Genomic DNA, 13,091 nt, shown 5'->3' on the forward strand with positions numbered 1-13,091 from the left:
TACCGTCATTTAGGAAACTGATTCATTGTGGTATAAACCGCTTTATCCTTTTCCTGTTTACACGCAACAGCTGGTCAACTTAACAGTCATTTCCATCAGCCTCACATCTTGCATTTGTTTTCTCCGACTTCCAACTTACCGCCTCTGTTTTTACCCAAAGGAGAGAACGCAATTCATTTATATTCGTTCTTTTTCTCTTTTTTTAAATCAACAAGCTGTCCAGCTGGTCCAAATGTCACCGTGTCACATGCTGGCATGGAAACACATGTTGTGTCTTGGCACCGCGTCACCAGTGCTTGTATGTTCCTCTCTAAGAGCCTGTGGTCAGTGCTAATGGAGAGTACGGGCAGTGTTCCCAGATTCCCAGATGAGGACCAGATCTCTGCATCCGGCTGGTTATGAAACACAACCTTGTCTCTAACTCGTCTGTAAGACCGGGCTTAATATTTGATGATGCGCTGTATTTTTCTCCCCGTGCCCCATTCGGTTTATTCAAACGCTGCGATGTCATTGGACGGACGGCCATAACAATGACTGATGGATTCCCAGGTGGCCGCTCAGCTGTGGGAGGGTGAGGACGGTGCAGATGTGTCGTGATGCAACGCTTTATCTCGAGTGCAAAGAGCGTGCTTTCTGCTTTTCCTTCTCTGAAAAGGGGCCCGGTCCTCTGGGGACGCCGGCCTGTGTTTACAGCATCTGTCTGACCTTCTGGTCATAACCGTGCACACGGGGGGAGAAGGCACACGCAGTGATGCACATGCATGAGACAGTCGAGGTGCTACACTGTCATATCATATCATACAGGGGAGGGGGGGAGGGCAGAGTTCTCAGAAACACACACACACACACACACACACATGCAAGCACAAACATGAAGTCACGCTTTGAGAATGTTGCTCTTTAGAAAGCTTTGTTATTCTGCGGCAGCTCATTAAAACGTCAAGTCACGCATTATTAGTTATGTAACCCATAACAAATGTTGCTAATACTCTTGACCTGACACGCAGCGATGGCCGCCGTCGGCCAGTGGGTGGCAGTGTAGCACCTGTGAGCCCCACAGTGTTAAAAACAGCCTCTTCGAACCTTTGAGGAGGAGGATCAATGGAGGGCTCCTCATCAGGTGTTTATCAGACTGAGACAATGACTCATCACCTGCCGCTAATTGGAGTTCATATCTGCCGCCTGAAGGTGTCTCAAACCAGCTCTTCTCTTGTTCTGAGGCAGATTATGAAGGTGTGCATAATTGGCGGGATATCTAAATCTGATGTGTTTGGTTATTTAAAAGGATTTCATACTAAAGCCCGTCACACCTTGCTAACAGGATAACACCGCTCGGGAGGGAAAGACGGGAACTTTATTGCACTCGTGTGCTCTCTGACTCCGAGTTAGGCGTCTGCATGAATTCAGACACTCGAGGTCTGTTGCCTTGGTTTATTTTCACAACTCGTAACGTCACAGTCACAAACTCACTAATCACTCACTCCCTCTCGTGTTGTTTCATGTCTGGCTTAGTCGACAGAATAAAGAGCTTTTCATAAAATGCTCTTATTCAATTTGAAAGACACCAAATGAACGGTTTTTTTCAGGTACTTTGCTTTAATGGCTTTTTTAAAAGTCACCTTCCTCCAGTTTTCTTTTAGCAAAGAGAGAGAAACTTGTCACGTTGCCATGTTGACAGAAAGTCCAATGACACGTTGACGGCCTCGTGGTTGATTATAAACCACTCCCCCCGCCCCCGAAGGGGAAAACAAACAAACAACCAAACAAATCAGTCAATATTCATCGCCGTCCCTAAACGCACTTCATTAAATGTAAGTAAACTAAAAGCCACAATGTGTCTGCGGGAAATTGATCCAGCCTTGATGAGGACACCGGCGTCCTCATCAAGTCAATTGAGCTCGTAAAAATTCCATTAACTTTTACCGAGCATCTCTTTCGTCTCACTTTCACAGATTCAAATCTTTTAATGGAGCTGGCAGCGGCGCCGCGCGGGTGACGCATCGCTCGTCTGTTGTGCGATGATGACTTGTTGCTCCAACAATAGCGGCTACGTGGTTCGCCGGACTCTGAAAACTCCCCGCTTCATTTCACCCGCTCAGATAACTACCCCGTGTTTGCTTTTGTTTATGGATTTCACAAATTAAAAACGCACACACAAGTCTGCTCTGTCTTGCTGTCAATACTACACCGCTTTGTTTTCTCCCCCAGAGGTATTGTGGAAGCATGTGCATATTCATTCCTCCGTATGGTAATCCGCTCACATAGCCGGGTAATGAATGCATATCTGCGGGCTTTCTTCCGTACAGATTGTTGTGAGACTCAGATTATCTTTTCTCTAACGTACTTTGACACCCACAGCCCCACAAGAGCATATGTGCTCAACAATTAGCCAAAGACCTCAAGGCGTGCTTTTTCAATCATTCATCGCGGCGCCGTGTCAACGCCAAGGCGAGCGCCGCCGTCTCTGCCATTCATCGTTGCCATGGCTAAAAGAAAGGAAGAGGAAGAGCTCTTCAGAAAACATTTCCAATGCAAATTTCTTTGGCTGCGTATCATAAAGCGAAGTTCAATCATTAAACCTTACGACTGGAGAAAAAACAGCACGCAGACACAGAGAACAATGAGCTACAGTTTAACGAGCGCTTTTCTCTGTGCAAATGTTTGAGGAGGAGCTTCCCCGGGAGCACTTTGTTCACCTTCAGCGCACAACTTGGCACGTTGAATAGTCAGCCTCTCTGCAGTGTGGATACGGTAGAAACTGTGTTAACTCTTACAGAGGCTGCACAAACGCAGCCGACGTCTGTTAGTGTGTTAGCATCGACGTTAGCACTGAAAAAGTGAAAGATGAAGCCAACAAAAGCTTCTGGGTGCAGAAGAAGTTTCACATTTGATTCGTAGTTTACAGACAGCAGAGCATGCTAACAACGCTGACAAGCTAATCGTTTAGCTGGTTTAGTAGCTTCATCTAAGTTTGGTTTGTTAGCTAATTAGCCTAGCACTAAACACACAGGAGAGCTGGGATGCAAACGTTGTTTCGTGTTATCCTCTGGGACCAAATGAAAGTTTAGTACAGCTTTATTTTTAAAATAAATCTAATTTCGTAGGAAGTTTACTCTGTAAAGTAAATATTTATCAATCATTCATGTTTTATTGGAAACTTCCTTTTTTAAATATGTTTTAGCTGACTGAAATAAAGGTTATCCAAGCAAACAACTTTAATTATTTGTAAGCTCAATTGCACACCGTCTCTATCTTTCTAATTAGTACCAAGCTGCAAAGTTCTTCTTCCCAGAAGAATCCTTGGGAATTTAATCGTGGATTGATCTGTTGATAATTATTTTTTGCTTAATCAATTAGTTGTTTGGTCTATGAAATGTCAGAAAATTCTGAAAAATGTCAACCGGTGTTTCCCAAAGGCCACGATGACGTCCTCAAATATCTGAAGTTGTCCAAAAAAAAAACCCCAATGATATTCAGTTTGCGCTCATAAAGGAGGAAAGAAACGGTCAATGATTCACATGTAAGAAGTTGTAACTTTGACTTTTCTTGCTTAAATTAATCACACCAATTAAATGATTATTAAAATAATTGCAGATGAACTTAATAGGGGACAACTAATCAATCAATCAATCAATCAATCGCTGCGTCTTAACTGGGAATCATGAGAAGATTACAGACCTAAAGCCCCAACACATTTCCCCTAAAACCCCAAACCTCGCCCTCATGAGTCAGAGGATTAGCGACGCCTGGAGGATTCATCCTCTTGTAACCTGAATGCAAAACATTCGCTGGCCATCCATCCAGAGGCTATTGAGAAACTTGGGTCTGGTGAAAAGTAGTACCAGTTGAACCGGCGTGCTCTGGTGACGTGAAGAACATCCTCATGCACGAGCTCGCGTTACGCATTCGCACCGTTATAGTCCTAAATCCCTAGAACATCAACGAGGCATGCCGCATGTCAGCTTCCACGGTTTCGGTGTATATTTGGAGAGGCTGAAAACGGAGCCGGATCCCGAGCCACTTCAGAGTCGCCGTGTATTAATAGTAGTAGCCGGTGATGTTGGCATCGCTCGCTGAACATTAAGAGAGGCAGGGGCCTGATGAAAGAGACTGAAATGTGATTTACATTCAGCGAGCATCGGGCCGTATTGTGAAGGAGAGCACTGGCGGAGCGGATGGGAAGATGAAGACGGATAGGGAGCGACAGAGATTCAGTCTGAATCATCTGGGGCGTTAAAGAGAGAGAGAATTAAAATGGAAAGCAGGGTCATATTTTAGCAGGTAACGCAGGGACTGATTAACAAATTATATTCATGTTTCAGTAATGATAGGCTTCATCAGGCCCCACTTCACGGCTGCACAATCTCCGACACTAACACAGTTTTTTTTTTACCCTTTTCTCATTTTCGCTCTTTCCCACAACTTCCTATCCCTGGAGACGAGCACGTGTCTGTCAGGTTTCAGCCCTAGTTAAGAGCACTGATAATCAGGGGAGGAAGGCCCAGAATACAGAACGAGGCGCTCTGCCACGGACATGAAGTCTATGTGAATCTATTCCCCTTATTCTTTGCCTGAAATAGGGCGCGTCCGCACCGCGTTACGTCTGTTTGAAATGCGATAACTTAGCTGCAAGTGAAAGGGTGATTCAGCTTTATCGCCCTTTTACTTGCCAAAAACACTGTTTGTAAAGCACACGGCGACCGTGTTGCTGCGGTTGCTCTCACAGCCAGGAGGAGAGGACGCCCTTGCACTGCATGTTTTACCATGGGGCATTAAAAAAATACTAACCACCAATTCCACAATAGCTCGCTAGCTAGCTAGCTAGCAGGATATTAGTGCTAGCGAGCTAGCTAGAAGACCGGCAGCCAGGTTGGTTTAATTCACCCTTTGAGATGATCTAATATTTATGAATTACCACTCTCTTTGCAGACCTCCAGCATAATGTGAATATACACATCATCTATTCATTTAACATAGATTTTGCTTAAAAACTTGAACAGTGAATGGATGTTCTTACACAATTGTTATTGTAATAATAGACAGAAAGCTACAATTGCCATTCACGTCAGTAACAATGCTTTTGTAAAAAAAAAAAAAAAGAAGAGGTATATATCTCTCGAGTATGTGAATCACAAAGGCCTAATATCATGAGCTTGTTGCATAAATCTCACACTTGCATTAATGGCCCGCTAATGTGCCTGTTAATTGGGAGTTTTTGCTGCCAGGCTTTAAAACTCCAAATCATTGGACGTCTGACAAGTTCTGCTTTTTCTGCGACTCTCTAGATCTGGGTCAACTTGGTCATTAGCAGATGAATGGGCCCGGTTGGGCATGCTAAATGTCCCTCCTCTAAAAGCCTGAGCAACACACTTAACCCTGCAGAAAAGGTGTGAAGCACTCAAACCCTGGCGGAAAGTTTTGGGAGTTTGTCTCCAAATGAATGCAGAAGACACTTTGTCGTGTTGGTTGTTGAGTGAGTCAGACGGATATTCAGTTTTTACTGTTTAGGTCTCGTCGCACCAGAAAGATGCACCGCAAAAGTAATCGGAGCATCTCTGTGAAATACTTGAGCCTCCTCCTTGTGCGCTATATTTTAGTTTTCATTGTTTTTAGTAAGATGTAATGGTCTAAAGCGTTAATATGGGGTTAGTTCTGTCAGCAGAATCGTTGTAGCTGTCCATGGTACGTGTTTAACCGTTGGCTATAAATGGTCGACTCCTTCTTGTGTCCTCACTAAAATCCTCTTTATTGGAAATGCACACCCCTGTTGCCTCCGGGATCCTCCTGCAGCAAAGCTGCCCCACGAGGCGAGCGCTGCTAAAAATAGCAGCAGGTTTAGTCATAACCTCCAACTGAGAAGCTGCTCAGAGGCCGGCGGCAGACAGCGATGGTTGCACTGGGCAGAAAGGTGTGAACGAGTCGCAGCGTCCCGTGTGTGAAGGTGAAGTCTGTCGTGGAAACACAGTAAAGTAGTTTGACTCCCGCGAGGCTTTTGATGCCTGTTCTGGGAAATTTGAGGTGAAATGACCTCTGCTTGGCGACATGGCGAACAGGGAAAGTGTCCCGCTGCTGCAGGAGCAGGTAGCGGGTACAGATGGCGTCGGCGCCGTCTGGTTTCTCACTTTGTCAGCGAAATAACACTTTGAGTGTTTGTGTTAGATTTTGAAAGCTGTTTCACATCGAAGACACACCATGCCACTAATTCATTGTGCTTGACAGCCGCGTTTGCAATGAAAGTTTCGTATCTATCATCAGATAGCTGGACATTTAAAATACTAAGAATGTGGTTAATTAGGTAGCATATTTCAGCCTGAGTATTAATCTGCGAGTATAGTTTCTCCAGTCAGCAAGCTTCCCAGTCCCGCTTGCTGACATAAACACAGCGCCTGTCACAACACAAACGGTTCAGAGTGAAGATATTCATAATATATATATATATATATATATATATATATATATATATATATATATATATATATATATATACATATTTCTCCCCCTCGCCCTGTGAAACGGCGTTTTTTTTCGCCCCAAAAAAAGAATGAAAAATTGAAGAGAAACCGCGGCGCTGTTCGTCAGGCGGACACGGGGGAGGAGCGCTCTGACAGGACCGGACCGCGAGCACAGCGGAGAGGGGGAACCGACGAAACATTGCATCACGTCCTCAAGGAAACACCGGGCAGCCTCGTTCACCAGCACAGCAGGAGGGGGAAACACAGAAACACACACACAACAAAAATGGAGGCAACACGCGCGGCCTTTGCTGGTAGAGAATATCCCATCTGTATCCATCATGTGAATCATACATCCCTGCAGGCTTCGATCGGCTCTCTGGATGTCGGTCCTTTCTTCTTTTCCTGTGTTCGTCCTCCATGGAGCTGCTGTTCACCTCCTCGGTGACTCTGTCTGCTTGTTTGGCCTTTAGTTAATCCACGCTGTCCCAGCTGGCATAATATGAAATTACTACTACAACGCAGACAGCCCCTCCCACAGTGGCTCTCTCTAACCTCTCCAACATCAACGTCTCTTTTATTCATCCTCTCCTCCTTTTTTTGGGGCACTGGCTCATCCCTTTCTCTCCTCCCTCTCCGTTTCTGGACAGGATCCTTTTTTTTCTTTCTGTTTGCCCACTAGTGCTTGAAATATTGATGTGCCTCTGTTTCGTCATAATGAGGACAGCCGATATAGAAATAAATAGTTTTTATGCTTCTTCTGTAAAAGGGGAACGCTCGTGGCGCAAACAAAAACACTGGCGAAAAAGAAAGCAGCTGCCAAAGAGTCGAGAAAGAGGGAGGGAGGCATGAAGGCAGGGATGACCTTCAAATGAACAGTTGCGTATCGTCAACCAGGTGGAGGTGACAGAGATTCAGACGCTTTGTGGGTGTTTTTACTCTTTGTATACTTCAGATAAAAAATGGCATCGCATCAAAAAAGAAGTAACTATTTTTCCTTTCAGCAGTTCCAACAGCTCAGGCTGCTTTCCCTCTTTCACCATTATCCTTGATGATAACGCGGCGCTCAGTAACCTGCAGCAGGCAGCACACTTCTGAGGCAAAGAGAGGACCACAGCTCGCCGCCTGCTTTGCATGGTTTCATGGTGGAAAGGTTTCAATGCGAGCCGTTCTTCCAGAAGGACAAGGACATCCTCCTCGTACGAGCACAAAGGCGCGCTCAGCTGTAATTACGGCTTTGTGTTTGAGTACAGATCTTTAAAGGTCTTTGTTTGGCCAACATAAACCAAAACACAAGGCCATTTCAGTAAACCCCTGGGGTTTTCTCTAGCGCCACCAGCAGGCGAAATAGTCCAACATCTGCTGGATGGATCGGACACCAAGCCCTCTTTTTAGTCGTCCTCGAATTTCTCAAAGTTTGAAATTCGCCCCAAAACTTTGGTTCACGACCAGAGCTAATGCCATTCCCATGAGCCCCGGCTGTGCCGCGTGCTGGATGCTAGTTAGCCTATGCTAACACACTAAACCAAGACGGTTACAATGTTTATCATTGTAGACATCAGCATGCTGGCTTTAGCCTTCAGCCTGCTTCTGTGTTTTTGTTGTATCCTCTCTGTGGTCGATGTCGTGTCTAGTTTGTCTGCTCGTCTTGGTGGAGGTGCAACGCTTTGGTTTCATTGGTGGAGGTGCAACGCTTTGGTTTCATTGGTGGAGGTGCAACGCTTTGGTTTCATTGGTGGAGGTGCAACGCTTTGGTTTCATTGGTGGAGGTGCAACGCTTTGGTTTCATTCGCTGTCACTCACAGAACACTTAAACGTCCGCAACGAATCCATCACAATAAACATGGAGCTTAAAGAGGCACTTTTAAATTGAATTATTATTTAATTATGCTTGAATGTCTCACCATCAATAACCTGACATTTAGCGGAGGAAATTAATTCACAGAAATACTCCTTGTTACCTTAATTAACGAATTGTCTTATTCATCTTTCGTGGTGCGATGCTGCAACAGCTGACTTTAACCTTGGCTTCACGCTGCAATATTAACCTCAACGTGAGCGCACATTTTAAAGAGCTCATTTAAAATGATGTAGGTAAATGTGAGCCACGTTTAAAGGAAAGTGAAGACACTGTCGACAAAACCGATTCTATCTTTTTGTGCATTTCCAACCCTTTTCCCACAATAGCGGCCTCTTTCAACCTGACACTTCACATGATGAACAAAAGCGCCTCTCTCTGACATTCACTCATTCATTCTCTCATCTATTCATTTACTCAGCATGAAGGAGCTGCAACCAGCACAGCCGAGTGGTGAAGCCAAAGCAGAAGTGCCTCAGGACGCGTGTAGCTCAGTTTGTATTCAATCGATGCGGGCTGTGTTTTATTTCATTTTATATTTTCAGTTAGCGGTGTTGATACAGATAAAGCAAGTGTACAGCAGGAACGCAATAATACAATTTGTGCATATATATATGTATATATAAATATATATACATATATATATTTATTTCAGGTGATTAAACACAAACATACCTCTTAATATTCATTCCCTTTCCGCCAATGGATCCTGCCAAATGCTCCACGCTGTTCCTTTGAGACAGCCGGACTGATTTGGACCCGTTACGCAACCAGCAACCAACACAAACAACACATTTTGTGCCGCTCGCCCCGCCGAGGCCTTTTGGCTCAGCGCTCTGAGCGATTGGAGAGGGTCAGGCGTGTCGAGAGGAACGAGTCCAACGCGACCGGTGGCCTCCATCGGCCCAGCGATTTATTTGGTGTAGCGGAGCCTCGCGGGTCGTGTTCGAGAGCGGCCACTCGTGCGGCGTGCCAGCAAACCCATAAGGCGGCGTTTCCCGGCCAGAAGCGGCCGCTGCGTCCAAGAGCTGACGCGCGGCTGAACTGTATATGTAAATGCAGCGTCTGTGTCCACATGCTCGGATTCACTCGCGTACGCAACAAGGGATCCTTTGATTTAAATCAAAGTAGCCAAACAGTTAGTCACACGTTTCCTGGCAGGTCTCTCCAAGCTGCAGCCAGAGCTGCAGTGCTCCTCCGGGCATTAAGTGGACGGAGGACATGCGGTGTGCTAATCCCCGAAGCCCTCTGAGGAAATTGGCAGGAGGAGGTTCAGCAAAAGAAAGCCGGCCATTCCTCTGCAAGACAATCTGGATACGAAGCTGGAAAGACTTAGAATACAGATAGAGAAGGACACGGGAAACTAGGTTGAGAAATACAAGAAAAGAGATGGAAGGGAAAAGAAACAGCGATCCAAAAATACATCACGTTGAGGTGGGCGCACTCTCTCCTCTAAAATGTCAGACCTGATATCGAACCAGCGGACCTTATCGATTTGCGCTGCTGCAGCTTCGCCGACTCCAGCGAAAACACTGGAAGACATTTTCTGAGCTATTTGAGTCCAAAGTAGTCAGGCGCCGGCAGAGATGGGGAGCAGCTCTGAGTTTCGGCAAAGTGAGAACTACACATGATCAACAGACACCAGTTAAACCCGAAACCCTGAGGAGTCCTTAAACTGTTCACTCAGAGCAGTCTCACTTTAACTGCATGTTCCACACCGACAGTCCATGTCAGCATTTTATACTTTTAGCAAGGAATGCAACAGCGCCTTAAAAACCTTTCCAGCTCAGGAAAAGGTGGAATAAACTTATTTTTTATGTGCTAAATTATAAATGTTGTCACGCAGAACAGTATTAAACAGATTCACTTTCTTGCAGAGAGTTTAAAAGAAGAGTGATGGCACTCGTGTATCTATCTAAGGGATATTATGCTAAAGGAAGTAGCCGCTTAGCTTAGCTTAGCATGAAGACTCCTACACGTATTGTATTTTCTACAAACTGAGTTAAACCCCCACGTAACTGTTGCATCCTGACATTATCTCACTCGGTGCTCTGGAAAAAAAATCTAACATTTTGACTCCGTTCGGGACCGATTGACTTATTCGGATGGACATTTTTTAAGCAGGGCTGACGGGTGGGGGCGAGTCGGAGGGCGGAGAGAGGACATTTGAGCGGTGGGAGAGAGGACGGCTCTCCTCGGGGGAGCCTCCACGTCATTAAAGTACGACGAGACTCGCCGCAGCTTGTTAGAGGACGAAAATGTCAACAGCTGACACGAAACAATCAGCGTAAAAATTGCAAAGTCTCCGCACGCGCGACGGCACTTTTCCCCGGATCGGTCGATGCTCCGGTGATGTCTCCACCTAATAGGCACCGCTGTGACGGTGTCATGGTGTCACCTCCCCAGGCTGGCGGTGTACAATTTTCTGTTCCCATGGTTTCCCCATCACCGGTCCGACTGGCCTCTTCGTGGGCGTCTGTCACGTGTGAAACGGTCCCAGATGGCGAGCATCGATTTCATTAGCTGAGCTTTTTTTTTTTTAAATAGGATGCAGTGATTTTTTTGGGGGGATTTTTTTTTTTCTTACACATTTCACAAAGCACTGTCTCTTATTAACTCTGTCAGTCTGTAGGAGATCCTCAGAGACACCCCACCCCCTCCTTTCCTCCTTTCCTCCCTTCCTCATTCCTTTGTGCGCCAAAGAGAACATATGGCGTGGACTCAAAGCTCGGTAGCAGTTGCTGACCGTTGCATGAGACGCTGGACCGTGACACCGGTGCTGTTCATCCGGTTACTGCGTTTCATAAACGTAATGTGCAATGGCTGATGTTTCCTTAGATTGAGGACTGTGATCTCGAAAGCTCTCTCCGTGCCCTTGACCGGCGCTGTAACAAGGTTCATTGTTTGATGTCAGCACATATCTCCTGGCTTTTGAACATTGCCTTTGGATGACATCTTTCTGGAAAAAACAACAACACAATCTTTATGCCAGCAACATGAATAGCTTCCAACCTCATATAGCTTTGTAAAGCTTGCTCAAATTGCAACTTCAATTCTTATGTCAGTCTTGCTTCAGTGCCAAGTGCAGCTCTGAGGTAGTTGACGGATGCCAGATATTATGTATTTCGGTATATTCGTGAGCTCATTATGCATTAAATACAGCAATATCTTTATTGAGAGGTGACAATCTTGAGTTGGTCACACTTGCACACTTTCTGGATGGGTTGAGACTGTTTGAGGGAGTTATGGTCATAAACTATTTTTGTGGCGTGCCCCAGGGTGCCGTCCTGGGTCCCGTTCTGTTTTGTTGTATGCTTCCTTTAAACCTAAGGTGCATCGGATAGCCTCCATAGTTCATGGAGCAGGTTGAGATCAAGTCAAGGGCATTGCTGGTGTTTCATTTGATGGGGAAGTTCAAACCCTGCAGACTTTTCCACTAGTCACTGTGTGAGGGGAGGGAGTTTGTCAGATTGCCAACATCAGACAAGCACATCATTTTAAGCATATTCAAATAGTGAAAACTAGCATGACCGCCTTGATGTTGTACAACCGGTTAAGTTGTAGTTTACATCTACATCTGTCCAAAATGTCCACACATTTTAAACGCTGAGAAAATCTTTCCGACTGTGTTCTCTCACCCACACACTTCACGTATTAGATGCATAATTTATGACCGACATTGGCTTTAAGTGAGGTGTAAACAAGCCCATCAGACAACCAAAGAGAGATAAATGTTTCAATCCCTTTTAATGGCTTTCGTTCAGCGGCGCTCACGTCTGTAACCAGCTGTAATGAACTCAAGCCACCGCAAACTCACATGTACATTTCTCTCACTCTTGCCCACAACGTGCACTTAATCATCCCCAGAGCAAAGTAAGGACCCGGGTGGAGACAAAATGCTGCATTTAAATATCAGCATTAAAACAGTGGATGCTGGGGAGCTGTGGTGAGCAGGACGGCGTGCGCTCGCTCCTCGCAGCTCACCGAGTTGAGCTTCATTAGATGTGAACGCTCCTTCAGCGAGAGAGAGAGAAAGTGACAGTGACAGAACGGAAGAGATTATGCTCGCCTCCCTGTTTCGCCATAGGAATACTGTAGGAAAGTATGCAAATTGCTGTGCATGTCTGTCGGGGATTCTGCTAAATGGGATTTTTGAGGACATTGTTTTGTCCTTTGGTGCATTTCTGAAATTATGGTTGACACCTTCCTTTAGAGAGAGGGAGACAAAACTAGACAGGTACAGGTTTGTGTGTGTGTGTGTCTGTTTGTGTGTGTGTGTGTGTGTGTGGTTATGCAGAGTGAATGCGTGTTTGTTGACACTCCACGGTGATCACCCCGGCAAGCCGCTGTCGGAAAAACGCTACAGGGAATACATTTGATTTGCAAATGAAAACGCACCCGCACAAACAGACCCGCGCACACACACACACAAACACACACACACACACAGGTGTGTTTGTCTCCCGCATGGATGATTTGCAAGTGAATAGGCGTGTTGCTCGGGCTGACAAAATGCTTCCTGGGGAACAACAAGCCTGTACGCACCAAGGACACAGCATTTACCACTGATGCACCTTTTATCAATGGAAGCACCTCCAGTTACTGCTGGAGTGGCTCTATTAAAACGTAACCAAGTGCTGCACTAACTTTCCAGTCAACGGCCGCCGCTCGCAATGTGTTCAAGGTCGACTCTCTTTACACTCTGTGTGTGTGTTTGGGGGGGGCGGACGCAAAGTTTCACTTGAACCCAGAGCTTCAATGTTCCCAATTCGATGTTTTGG

The 13,091-nt window shown here is 45.7% G+C and overlaps 1 protein-coding gene across 1 annotated transcript in view; it reads left to right on the forward strand.

The window, feature by feature from the left end:
• The window catches only part of xirp2a (xin actin binding repeat containing 2a), a 45,863-nt gene that overhangs the window by 6,157 nt on the left and 26,615 nt on the right, over positions 1-13,091 (forward strand). The gene's annotated exons all lie outside the window — the stretch shown is intronic.

This window comes from Clinocottus analis, unplaced genomic scaffold (assembly GCF_023055335.1).
Source record: "Clinocottus analis isolate CAN_PGR_092001 unplaced genomic scaffold, fCliAna1.0.p SCAF_24, whole genome shotgun sequence".
In the NCBI taxonomy this organism is placed as follows: domain Eukaryota; kingdom Metazoa; phylum Chordata; class Actinopteri; order Perciformes; family Cottidae; genus Clinocottus; species Clinocottus analis.